Here is a 13,007-nt window from a genome sequence, read left to right as displayed (position 1 = left end):
TTACCTCGACATTCCACCACAGGGCATGTGCACACATGTCAACATCTCTAGACAAGGGTAGAATTTATTATAGTAAAATATATCAAGAAGTTCAAGCTTGGATGCGTGAACTGGGGACATGGCGAATAAAAACCTCGTTCTACCACTCCACAAGTTGCTCCTACATGTCTGTGATGGGTAGTTTTATTTGTATATTCATTAATGATATAATTATGTGTGTGTGTGTGATATGGTGTTGTTGAATCAACTGGGTCATCTTTCACATGCATCCCACCTCCAAAATCAATCGTAGAGATGAATTTGGATCCAAAACATGAGCGTTTGATGACCATGACAACCATGAGTCTAAATAAGAAAAATATTAGATTTTAAAATTATAAAGTTATTGCCCCATCTTTTTAATTTTTTTGTTGGAGGGACCTTTTCTGCAATCCTTCTTAAAGATGGATGGTTGCGTCCTTTGATGCATCTATATATATATATAAAAGAAAAGTCTTTCCAATGTTTATAGGCGAAAATAAACAGTGATTTCTTTCATTTTCATCATCGTTCAAAGTTTTTCGCACGGTCACGATTGTCTTGTAGTATTTCAATTTTCATTTTTTTTTATAAATTGGAATAATCTGATATTTGAAGCGTGTGTACAGTGAGACGTACTTATTAAAAATATGAAAAAAAATCTTTTGTATAATATAAATTGATTAAAATACCCTCGTAAATTTTTAAAAGTATTTTGGTCAATTAATATTTTGTAAATTATTTTTTTATATTTTTTTAGATTCTCTTATTTTTTATAAATACACGCTTCAAATTTCAGATCATTCTGATTCGTAAAAAAAAAAAATGAAAATTGAAACACTACCGGACAACTGTGACCGTGCGATGAACTTTGGACGGTGATGAGCATAGGCGAAATCACTGTTCATTTTCGCATATAGGTATATGGAAAATACTATGCAACGCCTATATGCAAAAATGAACAGTGATTTCCCCTATGTTCATCACTGTTCAAAGTTCATCGTTCGGTCGCAGTTGTCTGGTAGTGTTTCATTTTTTTTTTACAAATCAGAATGACTTGAAATTTAGAGTGTGCATTCATCAAAAATAGAGAAATCTTCGATAATTATAAAAAAAATATTTTACATGAAAAGAATCGACCAAAATACCTTCGAAAAGTTTTGAGGGTATTTTGGTCAATTTATTTTTTGTGAATAATTTTTTTTTATATTTTTATTAGATGTGTTTCAGTAAGATGTATATATCTTTCAAATTTCAGGTCATTTTGATTTGTAGAAAAATAAAACACTATCAAACAATCGTGATCGCGCAATGAAATTTGGACGGTGATGAGGGTAGGTAAAATCACTATTCAATTTCGTCTATAGACGTTGGAAAGACTTTTCTTATATATATCCCTTCGATCAAGTCAAGAAGTATGGGTAGGCTCCGTATAAGAGACAAGTCTTGATTGGATTGAAGGGACTGCCTGGGGGCTAGACGTTGGAAAGACTTTTCTTATATATATCCCTTCGGTCAAGTCAAGAAGTATAAGTAGGCTCTGTATAAGAGACAAGTCTTGATTGGATCGAAGGGACTGCCTGGGGGGCAAGCCTGAGAGGAACGATGGTATAACTGGGGAACGGCTGGGACCCATAAAGCAGTCCGGTAAAAGTATATATATATGATGGTATAACTGGAGAACGGTTGGAACCCGTAAAGCAGTTCGGTAAAAGTATATATATATATATATATATATATATATATATATATATATATATATATAGAGAGAGAGAGAGAGAGAGAGAGAGTCAATGAGCAGCTCCGTTGTTGCTTGAGCGCCTCGCCTTTGTGGCTCCGCCTCTGCCCATGGTTGTAAGCCCTCACAAAAGGGCAAAAACGGAATTTTGCACATTAAAAGAGGTGAAAATGAGTTCTCCAATAAAGGAATTATAACAATGAGATCTAAACTCAAAATCAATTTTTTCTTTTTTTTAAAATGGTTCATCTAATGAACAAATTTTGAGATAAAAAAAATTCCTCGTAAGCCTAGATTCAGTATTTCAAATCCAGATTAGCAAATCTATGTCAAATTGTTGGATTGGACATCCAAGTCAAGTCTGGATCACTTCAAATTAGTGATTTAAAAAAATGATGAAAAATACAAAATTAAATATAAAATATTAAAATATAGATTGGGAATATGGTGTGAATCTAAAAAAACATTAAATAACCTTAAAAAAAAAAAAAAAAATGTAAACAAGGGATGTTAGGAGGATGGGAACCGGGTTGGGACCCATATCATCCTGGAATCGGTTCGGTTTTGATTGATTCCCATCTAAATTGGCGATCTAGATTAGAAAAAGCCAATTTTAAAACCAGATCTAATCATTCCATAAAGTAGAGGGCATCTGTTCATTAGAAATTTTTTTTTTTTTTTAAAAAAATCATTTTTTAAGATGTGTTTTCAAAATATTGTTCTTTTAAATGAAAAATAGTGTATGTTTAGGCTCAAACAAATGCAGCCTAACATGGTTATTGAAGGTTTGTTTTATGAAAAAAGTTTATATAAGGTTGCAACCTTAAAATGTAGAATTACAAATGCACCTAAAAAATCTATCGGGAAAGGTTGTTTTAGTGTTGAAAAACCCTCTAATTGATTATTTAGACATTGAGATATATGAATATGAAAAAAGAAATATATTTTGAGTCCTAAAAATGGTGCATCTTGCAACACATTATCTAGACCGTCTATTTTTAAGATTTTCATATGTTTATAGATCTACTTGATTTTAACTATTTTTAAAGTTTAAAAGTTTGTAATTAGATTTGAAAATGGATTTTCAGATAAATTTAAGAATTCTTTCGACCAAAATTACATATTATGATAAAATTTGGAGGTGCACCTTAATTGGATTGTTTAAGGTTGCAACCTTATAGAAACCCACCCTTGTTTTGTTATATTACTATACGGCGTATATAATTGTATGGCATATATTGGTGTATTGTGTTGCCCACTATATTAGGAGTACTAGATACTCTAATACGTGCAAGACATCAACAGTTGTGCCAGTTTCTATATAAAAATGGGTTTTCCATTCTTTCATGGGTTTCATTATACATGTACACGCTGTGCATGTACACACACGCACAAAGAAACACTATCTAGCCTGTCAGCCCTCCATTTTGAATGGAGGGCCCATATTTGAGCAATTACTTTTCAAAATCGGGCAACTGGTTGCCCTGACATATCTATGAGCGCACCATTATCTTGTTGGAGTTGGTAGTTCTCGAACAACTCTAAAAAATAGATCAAATATTGTAAAAAATTGTAGAAAAGAAAAAAAAAAAATTGTTCAGGTAAAAGTGGGTACATGGGTATAGGGTACGGCAGCTGGCCAAGGTTGAATAATTTGGCCGAGTTAACTGCACTCTATTTACCAAAAACAAGAAAAAAATATTTCTACTTTCTTAAGAGCTCATAAATGCCCATTTACTTCACCATGTTGGCCATCATTTGAAGGTTGAATCCTTTTTGCATACATACACTCATTTATATCCTTGTATCTAGGTAAAATATTTCCATACTTTTTTATTTTAGATTTTATTTCACAGACCCAAAATTTTAAAAGATAATCTGAAGCATAAAAATTGTAGATTTTACTTTTTTTAACCTCTTGAGCTAATTTAAACCCGTTTTTTTTATAAAAAGACATGTTTTTTTTAAAAGTCATCCTTCCAAACTTCTAGAGAGAGCGATGAACGTCATGGAGGTAAAAGGTTACCGAGAAAAGAGAGAGAGGTGTATGGAGAAACATGAGAGGAGATTTGCACAATCCCAAATGCGAGAAACCGGGGATTCCCATGTTCCAAGTTGCCTCGGTTGAGCTTTATGCAAATGGATTCTTTTCTTCTTATTTTTTGAACCAGATAAGGTACTATGAGCTTTTTGGCAGTCTGTCCATTTTCTGAAAGGTGCTGAAACAAACGACTTTAGATGACAAGGGCTTTTACTAAAATGGAAAGTTTGGTATTTTTTTTCATATGAATTTAGCAGTTAAGAAAGATTGGGCAAATGTGTGCCTCTTTAAAAACCCTAGCTGTGTCTTCCCTTTTCCTTCTTTAATAACTTGGAGCTCTCTCTCTCTCTCTCTCTTTCTCTCTCTCTCTCTAGAGTTTCTATCTCTAACCAGTCCCAATTACTTCGTTCCTCTCGCACCCCTTTCACTATCCTCTCGCAGCAAAGTGCCTTCAAACATATACAGACGTAACCTCTGCAATTTTGAAGTAAAGTTCAAAAGTTTTACATCCAAAACCACATCTCTCTAATTCACTTCTTAGTTTACAAAGACTCGTCCTCTAATCCTAGCTGGTGCCCAGATTGTAACAGGGCATAACCCTGATTTATCATTAAGTACATGTTGCTTTGCAAGAGCTTTTACATTCGTTTGAAGGAAACCTTCTACAGAAACTATTGAAACCCAGTAAAATATGAGAGAGGATTGCAAACCCTGATAGAGATTGAAGCCTCTGTAAACGACAGTTTTATCCAAAGGACAGGAAAGGGAGACGCAACCATCCGATTTGACATCCAATCGTTACGGCTGATTGTAACCTCCTTGTATCAAAAAAAAAAAAAAAATCCGTAAGAGCGATGCCATTTAGAAGTATATCTTACATGGTTTAATAAAAAAAAATTGCATGTTTTATTATTCATAGTAGATTATGAATCCCATGACATAACGTATCTTCCTTCATTGGGGTAGTGAGCAAAGCATGGAAACATTGAAAACGGATTTAAAGTAAGACAATGATGTGTCATCACCTTCAAATAAGACGGGACTGTCTTAGTCTATGATTCTTTTCCCACTAGGGAAAATAGGCATGTGGTTTAATAATGGGTGAGGTTTGTATAAGGTGTCGACCTTATACTATTGAAGTAAGGTGCACCTCAAAACTATGCCGAAAATGCAGTTTCGATGCCGCTAAGTGTTGCGATGATATGAAAATTTACTGTTTCTCCCAATTATAAAATTAAAGTTCTAGAAATTGTGATGATCAAGCAGATTTATAAAATCTTGAAAATAGACGGTCCAGATAATGTGTTAGAAGATGAACTATTTTTAGGACTATGAAATCCCCTTTTTTTTGCATGCCTATGAATCTCAAGGTCAAGGTGATTGATTTGAGAGTTTTCTAGCATAGGAACAACCTTCTCTCGTTGGTTTTTTAGGTGCACTTTACTTGTACAGTATAAGGCTGATACCTTATATATTTTTTTTCCTTTGATATTTGGTTTAAAAGCTTCTACGTGTTCCTGGTCTTACAGAAGAAATGAGGTTTTTCTAGAGAGTCAATCAAGTCAGGTCCAGGGTCGGGTCTGGGTCAAGTCGACTTGGACCCAAACCTAGCCTAGTCGAGCATAGCCATACTTAGTACTAGATCAGGTTAGGTCTGTCTGTGTGTGTGTGTTTTTTTTTTCTATTGATCCTACTTGGATAGGTCTGGGCTAGACCTAGACTCTTGACCTGGTAGGATCCATGTCCGTTGGAGTTGGACTTAAACCCCTGGTGCCATTTCCCAAAACTTAGGCACAGAGCGGAGTAGCCCCCGGGTCGACCCAACCCTAGTTACACTTCTGGTTCCAAAATAAGATTCATTTTTTATGACCTTGTCTTGTTGTATGTGACCCATCCTTTTGTATTTTTTTGAGGCATGAGCATGACAAAAACTACAAGAAGAACAGGGTTACGTTGGTTTCACAGATACATTTTGTTAAAAAATGAGAGTCTTGATGTCATCTTATGTCTGATGAAATCACATGGCCTTATAAAAGGACCACTTGGAGTTGAGTTACATTTTTTGCATTTTCTATTTTCTTTTTTCTTTTTTTTGTTGAAAACCCTGCAATTCGGAAAATTCCAAATGTGGATCCGGATCAGAATCGTTGGGTCGGTCATTTAGGTTTCCCCTATAATCAAGCCCTATCATTATTAAATTTTTCATTTCAGACTTTTGTCAATCTCAATCTTTGATCGGGCCAATCCACCCGGATCTTGGTTCTAACTTTGGGTTCAAATCCAGAAAATAAAATAAACGTTGGAACACCAAAATGATCATCTTTCTTTGTTCCGTAAGTGCATCGAGATCTTTCTACCGTGGTCTGAGAGTTGAATTTCATTTTTGAATTCGCTATCGAATGCAGTTTGGAGTTTGAAATCAAATTTGTGGATAAAAAAATCAAAAAGGGAAAAAAAAATTGACATGCTCTTCATGGAATGCAGGCGTAGATAGAGAGGTATCTCGAATAAGGCGTTTGGATGTGTATAAAGCACCATGTGCAGCTCTCTAGACGACCCCGAGGTGTTAGGGGTGGCAATGGGTCAGGGCCGGACCCGGACCTGGAGCCAAACCCAACCAGAGCCGAAGTCCCTGGATCGAGACTTGGACTTGAAAATATAATGTGGGACCTAGACTCATACATAGACTCAAAAAATATAATGTGGGACCCAAACCCCAGACCTGGACTTAAAAAATATAATATAGGACCCAGACCCAGAACTCGACCTAACCAGATCCGACCTAAAAATTAAAATATCTATATATTTAAATATATTTTATAAATTGGAATCCAAAAATGTAATATGAGACCTGGAACAAGACCCACTTGGACTTAAACCCAAACTCAAATATTGTTTTGGTCCAAGATTTAGAATCAGACCCACCCTGTAGGGTCCAATATTTGGACCCATACCCGAACCCGGATCCGGTGTTCCAATTGGGTACCAAGTCAGGTTCAGGGTCCGGGTCCATTATCACCCCTTCGTGGTGTTTGAGGTGGGCCTAATAGCTATGGGATATCACCCCGCTTTTATAGAAAAAGATGCACATTTGTGGTGGAGGCGAAACTATATTTTGCCTCCATTTAACAAGGGCAATCAATGCTACAATTTAACACTATCCAAACTGGATCTCAGAGCATGTGTGTATATGAAAGAGATTGCATAGCTCTAGGCAGGGGTTGTTAGGACAGTGTACCACAATGTGATGTCTAGAGTTTCATTTTTTTCATCCTAATTAATCACAAATAAGTGTGCACCTATGTGTGTTTGTGCACAAGTAAGAGAGATACATAGACATTATCATCTGTTATGTTTAGTAAAGCTTTTTATATTTTTTTTACTGTATAGAAGTTATATACTACCTCTCTTTCAGATTTTGTACGTGTCATCATCTCAATAAGGTGCACCTAAAACAAATATTAAAAAAAAAAAGTTGATAAAATAAAATAACCAAAATACTATTAAAACTTTCAGCGATTTTGTTTTATATTTTTTGAAAGTACGAGTTTAAAAGGGAGTGGACACCCAAATTTTGGTGTCCAAAACTTTTGTCAAAAAAAAATTAAAAATAAAATAGTGTAGAGGCATAACATTGTGATTAAATCCGTCTTAGCCGTTCATTTAGATCGAATGGCGGAAGTATAGAAAGCTTTCCCATTACTTTTATTCTTCTAGACCCGTTCATTCCTCCCACTTTTAAGGGGAGAAGAGGTGTGGGGAGGGGGGGGGGGGGTTGTGAGAGATATACATATATTATTTAGTCAATCTAGAGATGATTCCTATCATTGCCCTTCTATTATAGTAATGATAAACAAATTGCTTTTATTCTTCGTAGCCGCATCACCACCCACTTGTGGAGATATATATATATATATATACCACTTGTGGATATATATATATAGTCCTAGAGAAGACCCCTAACATTGCTCTTATATAATGAGAGAGATCTTTCAATAATTTTATCTGTATCTTGTAATTTATTTTTTTAAGGGGTCGTTTGGGTACCAAAAAATATAATGCTTGTGAAATACATTACAGTCGTAATATATTACCGGTGTAATATATTACTTGGAAATAGATTGTTGTTGTTTGCATAAGACCTGGATGCAATATGGAAAATACATTGCTATTGTTTGGCTACATCTGGAAGAACTCTGAGAAATTTATTATTGTCTTTTTATTTTTTTTATTGCTCGAACATTGATTTGAAGACTTGATTTAAATTTCTTAGGCTTAGAATATATCAATTTGGCATAATGATTCATAAATTATTCGTTATTATAATTAGCAAAAACCAACTCCTACCCAACGTTGTCAGATTCGTTTCGAAGTTTTATTTGGTGAAAAAAATGAAACAATTTGGTGCTTTGGCCGATTTGGAGGAAGACTTCAGATTTTTTTTTAGTTTAATATAAATAAATTATATATTTATACATAAAAATAATGGAAAAATTAAAAATAAACATTTCAAAAAAAAATTATATAGATATTTTTAAGTATACCTAAATCTGATCAAAACAACTTGAATCTGAACAAAGCAGCAGCACCACCAAGCTTCACTTCGCTTCGGTCTAGACCTAAAATGTGAAGACTTGGCCTCTTCAGCCAAAGGATGCAAATTTGACAACACTGCTACCAACATAAAAATAATAATAATAATAAGATATTAACGTCCATTAAATTTGCATTTCATATATACTGAAAAATGCTTTGAAAGAAATAGGGCTTCAAATGACTTGTAAAAAATATAATATCTTGGAATATGTAAAAATGGACCATTTACAAGAATGGACCTGCGTTACAAATATGGAAAGCCTTTTAAACGGAGTTCAACTTTCAATGGGTTAATAGAGGCATACGGGTCCCATGGGGAATAGATTACTCGTCACTTCCCGTAATTCATTTCTCATCCATTTATACGGAAAATGGATTTCATGATTTTCATCATAATTTTGTTTCTTTTCACCATAATTCGTTTCATTTCAAACCTATTTTTTGTGTACCCAAACATTGAAGATGAGCTATTTCATGACAATCCATTTCCTCATAATGGATTATCACATACCCAAACGGAAGTCTTTGGTAATGTTAAAAAAAAAAACAAAAAAAAAACAAAAAAAAACAAAAAAATCAAAAAAAAAGAAAATAGAAAAAGAGATCATTAGCCAATGTAGAGGAGACCCCTAAAATTGGTCTCATATAATAGTGAACAAATTGCTTGTATTCTTCTATTCCTCAAAGCCCTCCCACTTGAGCTATTCTCCATTACGTTGTCATGTTAGGTTTTAGTTTGGTGGACAGGGTTGTACAGACATAAGGAAAATGAAAGTTGCAAACGGATCTTGGTTTTTAAACCTTGAAATCACATGGCCTTCCAAAACAATTGGAATATGTAAGTTGTGGACTTAATTAAATCCTAGTGATTAAGGATTCTAGCTAGTTTGTTTGGTGGTTAAGGTGAGATGACTAAAGCACTATGTCTAGGTCTTGAATTCTAGCAAACCTATCCCAAAATAAGAAATTGGCAAGTTGTTTTCATGGCATTAGGATCGGACTGGTCATCAAACATGTAAAAGATCTGGTCTATGCAAAACCGGTTAACCGATGGTCAAACTGGTTAACTAATGGTTAAAAAAATAAATAACAATTAGGAATAATAATAAAAAAATGTGATACAAATTACAATAAAAGATTTCTAATATTGTTTATCCAATTTAACTGGTCAAAATTAACTGGTCCAATTGGCAAAAAATGGTTAAGCAATGGTTTTCAAAGGTTTTTGCCAACCCTGATTTTTTATTTGGATAAAATGGGCCAGGTAGTCAGCACTCTGACCAGTTCGACTAGCTAATCTGGTAGTCTTTATTATTATGGTTGGAAGTGCACTTTTCTCGAAAATTGTCTTTAGTTTCTTAAGGGTGCAATTTTCACTAGGCCGCAAAAATGTGGTTTAGTAAAGTTGCACATTAGGACCTTGTTGAAATGGTAAATCCTTGTGGCCTGCAATTCTATTCCCACCTTTTACTATAAAATAAGAAACTCAAAAAATGGTACAGATATGGTAGATTTGGGATACTCAATATGGACGATCTAGAAAACATACTACAAAATTAGTTTTGAGGCTCGAAATCCTTTTCCTTTTTCTTCAAATCCATGATCATCGAGGTCAAGATGATAGATTTAAGATACTCCGTGATCTTTAAAACATACTTCATTTTTCAATCAGATTTAAAGTTCAGCTTTATAAAGGTGCAGCCCTACCAAATGCTTTTTTTTTTTTTTTTAATGTTTCTACATGTGTAATAATCAAAATAGCTGTCAAAAAGAATATAGTTGTTTTTTTTTTAGAAGATAAAATATTGCAACATCGTCTTTCTTTCTACCAAAAAAAAAAGCTTTTCAAAAAACCCCCTTAAGAATGACCTTTTTAAAATATGTTCCTTTTTGTTACTTTTGCCGATCAGTTTTGGGTGGTAGGATGCAACTCCATTCGAGCACTAGATATTCGTTAAATATTTGCTTAATTAACCCTATCAACTACCGTTTAGAGATTGATCAAAATTCACATAAGAGATCAACATTTTACCTATAACTTTAAATAAGTAACAAAACATACATCAAAATCTGACCATGATTTGGAATTAGTGTTCGTAAAATCAAACCAGAACGGTTAACCGATCAAGGGGCTGGGAGCGGTTAGAATTGGAACCGAACTAACCAAAGCAGTTAACCAGACTAACCTGTCAAGTAGATTTTTTTTTTAAAAAAAAGGGTAAAAACCCCCCAAAAAAAATTTAAAAAATAAAATAAAAAAGCTTATATTAAGTACATACTATCATATTACATATATTTATCTTACAAAAAAAAATTGAAACAACGTTTTATATAAATTAGTATTTGAAAACTATGGAGATATGCAATACGATTTATAATTTGACATTTATACTATGGAGATATGCCAAACCTCACTTGCTCAGTAACTTTTTGAGTTGAGTTTTAACATGAAAAAAAAAAAAAATTATATAAGATGACTACTTTAAAATGTAGAATTAAAATGCATATTTAAAAAAACACGGGTTAATTTTTTATCCATTTCAGCATGTGGAAACATGAGAGATGAGTAAAACACTTTTTAGTTTCTACCTCTTTTCCTCATAAAAGCTAATAAACAGAATTTCAGGAGTATGAAATTGCAACAAATGATAGATAACTCATAACAAATAAAAAAATAAATTAGAAGAAAATGTCATAACCAAACAAGAAGTTGAGAACACAAGACAACAGATACATCAACAGTCAATTATCAAATTTTTCATCAAAACAAAAAAAAAAATCCACAATAATCCCATAAACCAACAATACATTAACAAAAAAATAGGACTAAGAAGCAAAAAAATGGTGCACGGTTATCGGAATGAGGAGCCATGAGACCTTGAATCGATGGGAATTATGGAGTAAAACAAAATCATTATACGAACAAAAAAATAAATAAATAAATAGTGAGAGAAAAATAATGAAACACTACTGATCATCCATGAAAAAGAAAAGCAAAGTTGGCCATTGATAGATTATTCCCCTAAATTATCATGACCATGAATCAATAAATAACCTCCATAACCAGAAAATAATCACCTCGGCAACAAAGTTATTCAAGATATTAACCTGTTTGCCATAGAATTTGTGCCTTTTATAGACATGCAACTTAAAATGTAGAATTAAGATGAAAAAATTATATAAGATTGCAATTTTAACATGAATAACATATATTTATCAAAAAAATATATAACATTAAAAACAATCCAACAAGCTCACCAAAAATATATAACATTAAAAAGAAAGAAATTTTTTTTCTCATATTCATCACACAAAAAATATATTTTTATAAAAAAAAAATATAACATTAAAAACAATCCAACAAGCTCGCCAAAAATATCAAACATTAAAAAGAAAAAACATATTTTTCTCATATTCATCACAAAAAAACATATTTTTGTAAAAAAAATATATAACATTAAAAACAATCCAACAAGCTCACCAAAAATATATGAAATAAAAAAAAAAAAAAAAAAATTTCTCATATTCATCACAAATAACATATTTTTATAAAAATAAAATGTAATTTTATTAAAATATATATATATTTAAGAACCCTAAAATCGAGCCAAAGAACACATAAATTTTAGAGTCAAAATCAACCCCAAATCTTTCTTTTTTTGAATAAATTGACATGGGGATATGATAGATACTTCAATTAGGATTCAGATGCCCCAAATTTCATGAAGATCCATTCACTATTGAGATTGTTATGCAAAAAATGGCAGATATTTCACTTCACAAAATTTTCAAAACAAAACGCAGCAAAAAAAAATCATATCAATAAATTTACTCAATAATAAATCAACATAGCTAATGTATTCGATTGATGAAGCCTTGATGATCGAACTTCACTGATCAATTCGAAAAAAAACGATCAATACATAGATCAAAAATCAATTTTTTTCGTCAAATATAGTTCTTCGCTGGTGCTCACTTTTGGCCGAAATCAACCTCAAATATTCATCTTTTTCGACAAATCGCAATTGGGAAAAGTTTAAACCTTCAATAATGCATCAAATTCCTCCATTTCCATGCATATTCATGGGGTATTGAAGCTCAGATTGATAAAATGGAGGAAATTTTACAGTTTCAGAAATCCACCATTTTCAATCCACCAAAAATCGTTCTGCTTCGATTTTGATTCAATAAACAATTATTTATAGAAAATTTCAAGTGTATAAGTGCAATAATTGATCGAAAAAAACAAAAAAAATTAGAAATTAGAATAAAAAGAAGGCTGCAAAATTAGATTCACGGGTTCTGTTACAAATAACGCCCGATGTGTCAAATAACGGCCATTATTTGAGATGTATCATTTTTTACGTTATATCAGGTGTTATATAGGTAAACCAGACCGGTTAGCAAAAATCGATCGTTTTTTAATTAAAAATGTCGGTTCGACAAACCGGCCGGTTATGGTATTGAATTTTTTTGGAGAGACCGGGATATCCATTACTACCACAAAACCGGCCTTAATCGGAGTCGGTACCTTGCCGGTACTGATCTAATCGGCCGGCTTCGGTTCGGACCGGCCCATTTTGCGAACACTAGGTTATATGGAGCATAGTGTAC

At 33.0% G+C, this 13,007-nt stretch overlaps 1 long non-coding RNA gene across 1 annotated transcript; it reads right to left on the bottom strand.

Moving 5' to 3' along the window:
* Positions 1 to 12,198: 12,198 nt before the first annotated feature.
* On the bottom strand, positions 12,199 to 12,633 carry LOC148779664 (uncharacterized). The gene is made up of 2 exons (XR_016044409.1): positions 12,370 to 12,633; positions 12,199 to 12,286 (listed from the first exon to the last, which is right to left on the bottom strand). It is a non-coding gene; the product is annotated as an uncharacterized LOC148779664 (long non-coding RNA).
* Between the last annotated feature and the right edge of the window lie 374 nt (positions 12,634 to 13,007).

The sequence above is a fragment of the Amborella trichopoda genome, chromosome 11 (assembly GCF_054954075.1).
Source record: "Amborella trichopoda isolate Santa Cruz 75 chromosome 11, AtrichopodaSantaCruz75HAP2 v2.0, whole genome shotgun sequence".
NCBI lineage: Eukaryota > Viridiplantae > Streptophyta > Magnoliopsida > Amborellales > Amborellaceae > Amborella > Amborella trichopoda.
This window is presented reverse-complemented; position numbering and strand designations above follow the sequence as displayed.